The 11579-nt window shown below is 41.8% G+C and overlaps 1 protein-coding gene across 1 annotated transcript in view; it reads right to left on the minus strand.

Moving 5' to 3' along the window:
• Nucleotides 1–6941, minus strand: part of FBXW7 (F-box and WD repeat domain containing 7) — a 204690-nt gene extending 197749 nt beyond the window's left edge. The window contains exon 1 of the mRNA XM_015409052.1: nt 6631–6941. The gene's annotated coding sequence lies outside the window, so the exon portion shown is untranslated. The remainder of the gene's footprint in view (nt 1–6630) is intronic.
• Nucleotides 6942–11579: the final 4638 nt, after the last annotated feature.

Genomic DNA, 11579 nt, shown 5'->3' on the forward strand with positions numbered 1-11579 from the left:
TTGTTTTCACAGGATCCAGCTCCATATATTATCAAGTATACACGCATAGCAACACTGCTGGAATCTCTCCTCTAGCACCAACACAGCAAAAAGTTATCTATGAGTTAAGCTAATTCCCAAGTTATTTTCAATAAGCCTTTCACATTATTCCAGTCAGTTAAGTTAGTATGAAATCCCACCTTTGAACACACAACATTTATACCCAATGAAAGTTTCAGAACTGAATCGTATCCACATCACACTGTCACTCATCGAGTTCAAGAACAAATCTTCCAGTATTATTTTCCTCTGGAATTTGTTATTACCAATGCTTTGTTGCTTTACTGCTTGAGATTGCCTCATCTGAAAACAATCATCAACTAATTTTTCACTTCTCACACTGCTGACACGTCTCAAAGTGCAAGCCCCCAAAAAGGTCCTCAACAAAAAACTGTTGGCAGTACTCGGGGCTAAAGATTGAAATCAGTGGCACACTGTTTATCTTTAAGCCAGAGATTAAGGAAAATTGCTCAATGGAAATTCACATCAGAGTAAGATACTGAAATAATCAGTACTCAAGGCATCTTCAAGATGCAAAGTATTACCTTGAGATTGCTCCATAAAAACTATCAATTTGCAGTCCATCATTTCTATTTCAGAATTTATTGCAAAGAAGTGCACCTGAATTTAAATCTGGGGGGGATGAAATCATCATCATCATCGGTGCATGCAGCCTAACTACTAGAGTAAATTCATTCAGAAGACTAAGAGAAACACTTTGCTTTCCTGGTACATATTATGGCCCTATAGAAGATGCTGACGTCAACTAAAGTCTCCAAATATTCTGTCTGCATTAAAAATGTGTCTGAAAAGGCTTCTCTGTCATTTAAAAAGGTTCCCTTGCTCGAAAGAGAGAACATGAACCAAATCACATGAAGGAATGATGACAGGAATCTGTCAACAGACAAAAAAATAAATAACAAGAAAGCTGCAAACTGTTAGAGCAGAGATGTCAAACTCATTTGTTACAAGGGACGGATCTGACATAAATTTCACTTTGTTGGGCCCGGACATGTATGCCACAAAATGTAATGCCAGCTACCAGAGATAGAAACTGTATAAAGGACAGCAGCCGGTAAGCTCCGAGTTGGTGTATCCTCACTGCAAGGCCCCATAGGCTGGGAAGACCCACATAGGCGGACTGGAGAGGCAGCAGTGCAGTGCTGGGCAAATGCTGCCACGATGCTTGACTGCTGCAGATGAGGTTGTTCTGCTGTGCTGAAGCCACAATGGAATGGCTCCACCCATCCCTCCCACCACTTCCTCCCTTGTGTCAGTTGCTCACGGGCCGCATAAGAGTCCTGGACGGGCAAGATTCGGCACCCGGGCCTTATGTTTGACACCCCTGTGTTAGAGAGTAAATTCACTCCAGGACCCAAAAGCAAGATTCTCAAGTGACTGAGACACAGCTTTATAGCCCCAGTCCTGTAAAAGTACTACTGAAAGTATCTGTAGGTCGTATGCTAGAAATGCAGCTCCTTCAGAAAGTAACAGTGCAATCCTATGCAGTTACTCCAGACTAAAATAACTGATTTGAACTGGAGTAATTCTGAGGATTATACTGGAGACCTCTGGAACACATGTATTTCTGCAGCATGATATTAAAATGCATAGCATTGCAGAGCACTAAAAATTAGAAGCACTACAGAAAGTCAGCTAGACAACCTAGATTTTAATCAGATTGGTATATTGAGTGAGGCACTTTGAAGACACCTCCCTTATTTGCTTTAGAAACAGACAGTTTCTAGAAGAAGACTAGTTAGAAACTGGAAAGCCTCATCATAAAGGCAGCTTAATGCCACTTCCGTAGTACCACTACATACATTTTCTAAAAATATATAGATACATGACTTTAGATATTTTTACCACACTTTTCTCCCCAGCAGAAATCAAAAGTGTTTTACAGAGTTGTTCCCCTTCCTCAATTTTACCCTTACAACAACCCTGTCAGTTAGGTGAAGCTGAAAGTGAATGACTAGCCCAAGGTCATCCATCAAACATCCATGGAAGAGTGGGGATTCAAACATGGGTCTCCCAGACCCTAGCCCAACACTTCAAAATCACACTGACTCTTTACTTTAAAAGATGACAATTTTCACTTTGGGGTTTGATTTGTCAGTCTCAAAATAACGTGACAGGGCATTTTTAATGAGGAAGTGGATACCAGATTCAGCACTGAATGCCACAGTGGAAACAGCAAAAGCTACAAGGCCACACTTGCATATTGTAACCACATGTGATTGTCATAGTTTTCCATCAGATACCTAAAGATGGTTGACTGATATGTCCCATTTATTCTAAAACTCTCATATTCTGAAATAACTATCCACAGAGCAGAAAGTTTCAGAAAAATCACAGAAGTAATCCAACAGCAGAAACCTTTTAAGTTGATTTTTTATTTCATTGCTTGACTTACCATTATACTGTTAAACTGCTCTCTCATCCACACAAGATAGTATTTGCTTTAAAGAAGCAAACACTTTAGTTGCAAGAAAAAGGCACATACCAGAAACATACCACCTATTCCCATGTAACAGAGATACACACATACTTCCCTAAATACCCAAGCAACATATTCACATCTTTAAGTCTGCTGACCTGATCATTACGCATTTGAAGATTTTATCTATTCATCAGATCAATGGAACAATGGAAGAACCAACTATGAAGTAATAATTAGAAGCTTTGTTGTACAATGGCAATTAAAAAACTGTACAGAAAATTAAAGAAAAATATTTTTAATTAACAAGGTAGCAACATTTTATTTTTCTGATTGGTACTTAAACTTTCCATAAAATCTGAGAAGTCTAGAAGATAAAACTGGTATATTGATTTCAGTTTCTCTGTGGCTATCCCATGGATAGCCTAGATGGCAGTTCAACAAGTAGACTGTTCTTAATGCATAATCTAGATCGCTGTCAGACCTGTCCACTTGAGTAATTTGCTTGTTAAATCACCCTAAAGGCTTAATTCATTAGGATTGCTGCTTGACATACAGCTATCCATACAACACTGCCAAATTAGACCACAGGGGCCCAGGAACATCTCAGACTAGAAGAAATTCTCCATGGTTCCAAGAAAGGGTCTCCCCTAGAACTGCCAGATGAAATATTTATCTTTGGAGACCAGGAGACAAACCTGGGAATAAACAAAAAAAAGCACACACTGTATAATTGTACTGCAAGTAAATCCATGTATCAAGCAGTTTTGCACAACTCCTCAAATGATCCTGGCTGTTTTGAACTTGCCAGCTTAGAACACTTTTTTCCCCTGTGTTTGGAGTAGCATGCTTAAAGTTGCCAGAATCATATGGGGAACCAGTCACACGAACTGCTTGCTTCCATACAGCTATGCATTCAGCTATGTAGGTATCTTAACTGAGCAGCTACTAATCAGAGGCTCTTTCAAGAAACTTCAATAAGGCATACATAAGCTATGAAGAAGTCTTTAACCCACAATGTAAAAGATGACAGTTGTGTGTATGAAAGAGAGCGAGTATCTGATACCTTCCACTACTGTTATCACCATTTCCCAGATTGTAACAAAGAGGGTCACTGAAAAAGGCAAAGCCAGCTATAAGCCAACCAACTGTTCATTAATTTTCATCATAAAATTAACGTATTGCAAATTATGCTTTGAAATATGGATACTCTAATTCGCATTGTAAGCAACCCTCCATCAAAAAAGTGACAAAGAAATTTTGTGGTGTGATTCTTCATGGCTGAACCTGCTTTATCATATACATTTTGTAGGTGCCTGTCAGCGAAAACTCAGCCCACAATAAATTTGTTAATCTTAAAGACAGAACTAGACTCTGGCTCAGTTGAAACCTAACAAGTTACGGGTTCACATACTCCCTCTTCCCCTTCCCTTGGGAAGTCTACTCCACCCCTCACTTCCTAGTTTGCAGAAATTCACCATTCAGCCACTGTCTGTGCAACCAGAATTGGAAATCACAAGCTATGGTTTCCAATTCTGGTTTGCCCAGTTCAGATGTAGCAGCAGACTATGGCTTACCACAAACCAGGATACTACAGAAAGAATCCAAGCGAACATAAAAAGAGAAGGGAGTATGCAAACTCAAGGCTCATTTGTGCAACGCAGAACCACTATCTGTACCAAGTTTCATTGTTTTAGATTCCTTAGCAAAAAATATAAACTGTTCTGTTTTTCTGGAGCATATTTTAAAAGCAATTAATCAAAGCACTAAAAACATAACTTTGGGGGGGGGGTGTTTCACACACACACTTACTTTAGGTGTGGGAGGGGGGGGGTGAACTAACTTCAGAAAACAAAGTCAAAGGGATACACCTGGAGAGGGAAAATAGCACAAGAAAACAAGACAAAGAATTGGAAAGAAGGAGCCACAAAGCCGAGATCTTAACCAATATTTCCAGGATCTTTAAGAACAAGAAGGAACCCCTTGCCGCTATCTGCTAGGAGCTACATTTACATCTAAGTGAAAAAGGACATGTTGAAGTATGTATATCATACAGAATCCGATAGCAAACAAAGGTACTGGTAAAACAATATTTCTGTAAGACTGGGAAAAGATCTGTTTTGGGACAAAAAATGGAAATGCTTCAATCACACATGTACTTAGAAATGCTACTATTTCACAACAGAATTTACTTCCAAGTAAAAGTTTTCAGGATTTTACTCAAATACTGGTGTCAGGCACTGTACTGACCCATAATAAAATACAGGGCTGAGTGGAATAAAGAAGAAATAGTATGATAGCCTGCTGGACATAGCTTGACCATTAGATGCATTGCATTCAGGGCAGAATGAATATATATCAGACGCTATAAGGTGCACTAGGACCTTATATATATCAGACGCTATAAGGTGCACTAGGATTCCCAGATAACATGGCCATCAAATTGAAACCAGATTTTTAAATAAAGACTTCAACAGAGTACAAAGAAAATCATCAGAACTTACAGTGCTTTCCCTGAAGTAAACCCCACTGAATAGACCCAAGTAGGATTTCGAGTAGACCTGCTTAGAACTGCTCTCTTAAGCACTAGCTCAGACTATTTAACTCTGATGCGACAAATATTTAAGTGACACTCTACTTGTTTTTGATAGTAGTGAAGTATTATAAGGAAAAGGACAATGGAATAAGCATAGTCAGAAGGTAAAAATTATACAGAGATACTAAAAGGAAAGAATACCAGATGCACAAAAAGGCAAAACCCAAGTAAACAATACTGCTGTCTTGAATAAACATACTGGAGGATATTTCAATGAAGACCAAATTCCAGCTGTTGAGATAAAGAAAAAGATGAATGAAAGCCTCAAAGGAATGGACAGGTAATACACAGCACAAGTCAATTGGAATTCTTTAAAAGTATGTTATCTCTGTTTCATGGGCCACTAATTCGTGCTGTTACATTTGACATCAAGACTTAAGTAATTTACATAAACTATTAACAATATTATTAAGAATATACACATCTTTGTTCTGGTGCAAGAATGGCAAATAAAATGTCAAAGAATGGACACAATCAATTTTTTTCTATAGCAATGCCATTCATTTTAATGTGATATTGTAGAGTGATGTGATATTCTAGAATGATTAATTACTTAAAGTTTGGCATTTTCAGTTCAAAGAAAAATAGCTGAAACTTTCAAGCAGTCTTCTTCCTACTGTTTAAGCCCTCTTATGTCAAGAGACTATCACAAAAGGCACTGTGACTATAGCAAGAGTTACCCGTGGAACTTGCTTCTAGTATTTTGGACCCCTGAGAATCAACTCAATGCTTACTATTAAACAAGTTCTTCTGAGTTCATTGAGACTTTCTGCATGTGGGCACATAAGACTGCAACATATTATAAAAACTGCTTTACTCGTTTAAGCATTATTGCATCTTAGTGCAAAAAGGTTAGGAACAGGCAAACATTCAAACACATATATCAAACATGTATCTTTGCAACCAGATTGTATACACACACTTCCTCAGACCACAATGCAATCTTCCAGAAGAATTCCTACTTAAAGAAGAGAAAGACAGGATGACTTTACCAGCTTTTTCAAATTCTCTCTGAAGAAAGTCATTGTTCATGAGAAGCAAGGATTTGAAAATTTTGACTACTCTCTTGCCAGAAAGAGGGTGGGGGCAAAATGTGGAGCGGGAAAACTCTCAGTGCAAGTATGATATGCCAAGTCGGTTTTTTTATTGGCGCTCTAGATCCCCTCTCGTTTCAATAAGCTACTCAATTTAAAGCCCCCTGAAGATACACACCAATAGCTTCCGCCGACCCATAACCGGGGGGGGGGGGGGGAGGCGGGCTGGTTTCCTCGCCGCGACTAAGAAGGAGGGTCACTTAGCGCAGCAGACCGTGCAGAGCGCCGGGGGACGTGAGGCGCATATGAAACAAGGGGCAGCGGCTGCCCTCCGCACCGCCAGAAGACCTCCTCCAGCATCCTCCCGACTCCCCACCCCTCGCCTCTGCACAGGGACGGGACATGAGACCACGTGCAGCACCTGCAGAGCCCCAGGAAAGGGAATGCAACAGCGAGCCGCAGCGACGACCCTCCCGGTCTCCCACCCCCCTCCCCCTACTAGCCCCGCCGGTTTTACTCACGTCGGGAGCGAGAGCAGCAGCGTCCGGCGGGGTTTCCTGCTGTGACCGCGCCTGACCCAGGAGGAAGGGGGGCCCAGGCAGCCAGAACTTGGGGGCGTCGCTGCAAGTTGGGCTACAGGGGAAGGTCGAGTGGCGCGTCTTTCGGCTTAGGAATCCAGCCCGGGTCACCGAAGCTCTCCCGCCGCCTCCCGGCTCCAGGGAGCTGCTCGGCGCGTCCGGGGTCGCCTCCACAGAGCTGCCCGCCGCTTCCCCCCGGGGCCGGTCCAGCCACCCCGGCCTCGGAGGGGGAGGCGGCGAGTGGGTCGGGCCGCGGCCCCAGCCCAGCTCTGGCTCTCATACACTTTCCGAGAGACTGCAGCAGGCGCTGCTAGGGCCCCAGCCAGGCAGAGGCTGCGCGGAAGCGGAGCCGGGCGGCCAGGCTCAGCGCCGCTCCCGCCCCACTCCCAGGCATGTGGGTGACTGAGTCTCCGCGTGCGGTCTGGTCGCCCCGCCGGCCTGAGGCGGGAACGGGAGAGCCGCTTCTCTTCCCCAAGAGGACAAGGAGCGGAGCCACGACACGGTCCGGCTGCTAAACGCTCTCGGAGAGCCGCTTGTTTTCTGTCCCTCGCGCACACTCAGCGCTGGGAGGGTGGGGGAAAAGAAGGGACGGCCTGTCGGCGGTGGCGCAGGACGATGACATCAGCGTAGCCTGGCAACAGCACCCCTTCCACCCGCCTCCCCGCGCCTCTCGCGGCGCGCCGCGATGACGCACAGAGGATGCTACGCAGGTTGGATGACACGGGGTGTGGCTGCTGAGAAACGTAATGCAGGAGGCGGGAATGAAGCGGGTGAGTGAGACGCAGGAGACCCGCCCCGTCACCCAACTCTGCGCAGTCGCAGTTAGACTAGACGTAGGATGGGTGTTTGGCCGTAGATTGCCGGACCTTTTCGGAGTATTTTGACCAAAACAGGAGATACTGATTTCCCGTGCGGGCTCGCGAGGGATGTGGCACGAGGTCAGGGCCAGCTAAACTAGGCCCATAATGTTTTCGTTGAGTGTCGGGGTGGGAAAGAGACGGTAGAACCATAGGGAAGTATAAGTTTCCATAGGCTACAGCCCACTTCAAAGGTATGAAGTGACTACTCAGCCTGCAGATACATGCATGACCGGGGGAGGGGGGGGGGCACTGTGATTAAAAGGCCGTGAAATGCAAGAGGCATACTTCGTGACACATCTGTAGGGAAGTACTGTACGCTTGAATTGTGGACACCATGAGCTCCTTCATGCCTTTGCTGAGACCACATTTTGGAATACTGCCTTCTGGGTTTCACCAACTTGTTGAAATGTTGGATTCTACCGTTGTTCCCTGGGATACAAAGACACATGATGCAGCATCTTTAATAAAGCTAAGCAGGTTTTAGGTTTGCCCTGCCTAGATGGAAGAGCTCTGGAATGCTGTCTTGAGTTCCATAATTAAAGAAATGCAGGATATAAGTATAATGAATAGACAGTTATTGAGATAAAGTACCTGGTGTTGCATTGCACTCCTTTCTATTGAAAGTTATTCCTATTATGAATTTTTCAAAGGTGTGGCCTATGAATAAGTGTGTGCGTGTAAGGGTTGTAAACAATGTATTTGTCCTGTGGACTGTCAACACAAACGTCTGTGACATTATGGGGAAAAGAAATTAAGTTCACAGCCAGCCAAGCATTAAGAGAAAATTGGTATAAAATATCCAAAGGATATTGAGAAAGTAGACAAAAATTACAAAGGAAAATGTTGGAAATGGCAAGGTATAGATGGAACCTTTTTCCATATATGGTGGACTTGTAAAAAAGCAGAAACATATTGGAAGGAAATACATGGGGAAATGAAGAATATATTAAAATTTAAATCCCCTATGGAAACTAAGAATATGCTATTAGGAATATTGCCTAATAAATTATCAAAAGTTTTGGAAGATATATTTGAATATATAGTGACAGTGGCTAGAATCATTTAGGCAACAAAATGGAAATCAGACCCCTGTCCAAGCTTAGAAGAATGGAAAAATAAACTTGTTGATTATGCAGTAATGGTGAAATTAGCAATTTATTTGAGAAACAGGTCAATTTCAAAATTTGAGAGAGATGGAGTGTCTATTATGTAAACAGGAGGCAAACTTAGAATAAGAAACAGTTTAAAAAGTGGATTTTGGAAAAAAATAATCTTACATTTTTAATTGTGAGATACAGAAGAAGAAGAGATAGGATTTATACCCCGCCTTTCACTCGGAGTTTCAGAGCGGCTTACAAACTCCTTTCCCTCCCCACAACAGACACCCTGTGAAGTAGGTGGGGCTGAGAGAGCTCTTTCGAGAACTGCCCTTTCAAGGACAGCTCTTGTCAGAACTATGGCTTGTCCAAGGTCATCCAGCAGGTGCAAGTGGAGGAGTGGGGAATCAAACCTGGTTCTCCCAGATTAAAGTCCATGCACTTAACCACTACACCAAACTGGCTATAGAACAGACTTTAAAAAAAAGTTTGGTATATTAAATGCTACAGCTAGCATGTAGAAATGATGAAATATGTAATAGAATATGGTAATGAAATTAATACTATAGTTCCAAAATAGATCAGCTACAAAATTTGAAATTTAAGATGTTTGAAGTAGGGGATATTGTATTTTATAGAAAATATCATAAAGTTTATGGTGAAGGGGATATTGAGAAGAAATATTTTCTGTTCTGTATACCCTGCAATGTATGACAATTGTGATTAAAAGGCCGTGAAATGATATATATAATTTGTTATATATATAATTTGATATATATAATTTGTTATGGTCACACTGTCCTGCCTGGGATAGTTTGGCTTCTGTGAAAGAAGAATGCTATGGCTTGTAAACCAAAAGTATATGGATACACCAGTATCACAATAATTCATTATTTGTTTAATCTACTGCAGTTAGCACTGCTACATATAAAACTAACCCTAACAGCTGGCTAAAGATAAGCTTTGATGAGATATAGTCTTCCCTTATCACATGCATGAAGTGAAACTGCAGTCTGCATGTCGTCAGCAATGCCCTTCTGCTGACTAAATCAAATGGTCCCTAAGGAAATGTACAAGTGGACACAAATTTGGCTTAAAAATGGCAATATTCAGAACCTTGTAGATGGAGCTATTCATTGGGTATGACAAGTTGTGGCAACTGCTACAGGCCTTATGATCGGGGGAGCCCACACATCACCATCAAGTGTGTGCTACTGTCCCCATCCAGCACCCATACCACCGGTGGCTTTAGGTCTGAAAGTACACCTTTTCATACTCTTTAAACCTGAACACACACACATAATCAGTTGGGTGGTAGTGCCATCTCCCAGGCAGCCAGAGAGTACTGCATAGCCCCAAGTGTTGAGCTGATTACTGTCAACAGATGTTTCACAAGACCCAGATTCTTTTCACAGGGTATAGAGGGCTTCACTCAGGCCCCATACTGCCCTAGGGTTTGTCCTGCCAGTAGCACAATATTTCAGTCTACTAGTAGTACAGTCCTAAACAGATTTCAGCCAAAATTGTTGGTAAATTCCACATCAGCAATTCCTGATTGGAGACTCCCTTTGAATTTCCCTGGTTGAAGGATGATGACTTCAAGGTAATTGTGTCTTGTAGTACAATCCTACATAGAGTTATACTCTTTTAAGCCCACTGATTTAGAAGAGTATAACTCTACTTGAGATCACATTGCAAGACTGTTTCCTAAAAGTTAGCTCCAAGAAACTTCAAAGGGAATCTCCAGTCAGTCATTGATAATATAGAATTTACCAATATATTTGGTTGTGTTAAATAGAGCTGATACTTTTCTTAGCTGCTGCTTAACATAGTTGAGCATTACAGCTGAAGTGAATGTTCCTTATGTTTATTCTTTATACTTTTCTGGTTTGGACAGAAATGTCTAATTTCATGGCTTAATCCTCTGTTCACAGTTTCTTTATCTCTCTTTCCCCTGTATGTGTATTTGTAGAATGAAGATTTACTTCATGCATTTGATGAAGTGGGCTCTAGTTCAAAAACCTTGTGCTTCAATAAATCTCTGCAGTGCAACTCTATGCCAAGTGAATCCATATTAAACCTAGGATTGCACTGTTAGCCTTGAATTTGAGAAAAGATTTGCTTTTGCTGAAACAGACTAGCATGGCTGTCCCACTGAAATTTTAACCACCTACAACATCAGTGAAACCAGTGCAAAACATGCTAATATTTTGAGAGAGTATGCTGGTGCCCTGCCTACCTATCAGCTTCCAGCAGTTCCATCCCTCTTCCCCGCCCCATCCCACCACATAGTAGCTTAAGAACTATCCTCCTCTGAGGTGATGATAGAGGGAACTTGATTGAACAGAATAGCATGAATTCAGCCATCAATTAGTCTGTTGCGCTTGAAAACAAAGTTTTTGAGCCCTAAATGATATTCGTATTCAAAATGTTTTTGTTGTATGTTGCCCTTTTTTTTTTTTTTAACTGAAGAGATAATTCAGCGTGTTGCCTTTTCCATAGGTTGGTTCATGGCAGAGTGGGGATTTGAAATGGTCTCCTTCAGGCAAGTCTCCTGCATCCTGTAACCATGGTACCATGTTGGCTTTTCATTTTCTATCTTGCAGACTCCAGACTACTCCAAACAAGAATGAAAGTCTCATACAACTTTATAATAATGTACATGTTTATAACATTAAATAATGTTTTGTACAACAGTCCCGGACATGTGGTCTTATTCTGTTATCCCATCATAGTTAAATTACTGTGCCCTAATGTAATTACACTGTCAGTCTGAATGCACCTGTGTTCCCCACCCCTATTCAGCTTGTGTGTACAGAGAAATAGATATTCTAAAAACACCATCATTCTTAAATTTCTCTTCACTGAACTCAGTATTCCTACTAAACATCAAATTGTTTAGAAATCTTGCATGCAACATAAGCCTGCAAAACCT

This window comes from Gekko japonicus, unplaced genomic scaffold (assembly GCF_001447785.1).
Source record: "Gekko japonicus isolate JY-2015 unplaced genomic scaffold, Gekko_japonicus_V1.1 scaffold24, whole genome shotgun sequence".
In the NCBI taxonomy this organism is placed as follows: Eukaryota; Metazoa; Chordata; class Lepidosauria; order Squamata; family Gekkonidae; genus Gekko; species Gekko japonicus.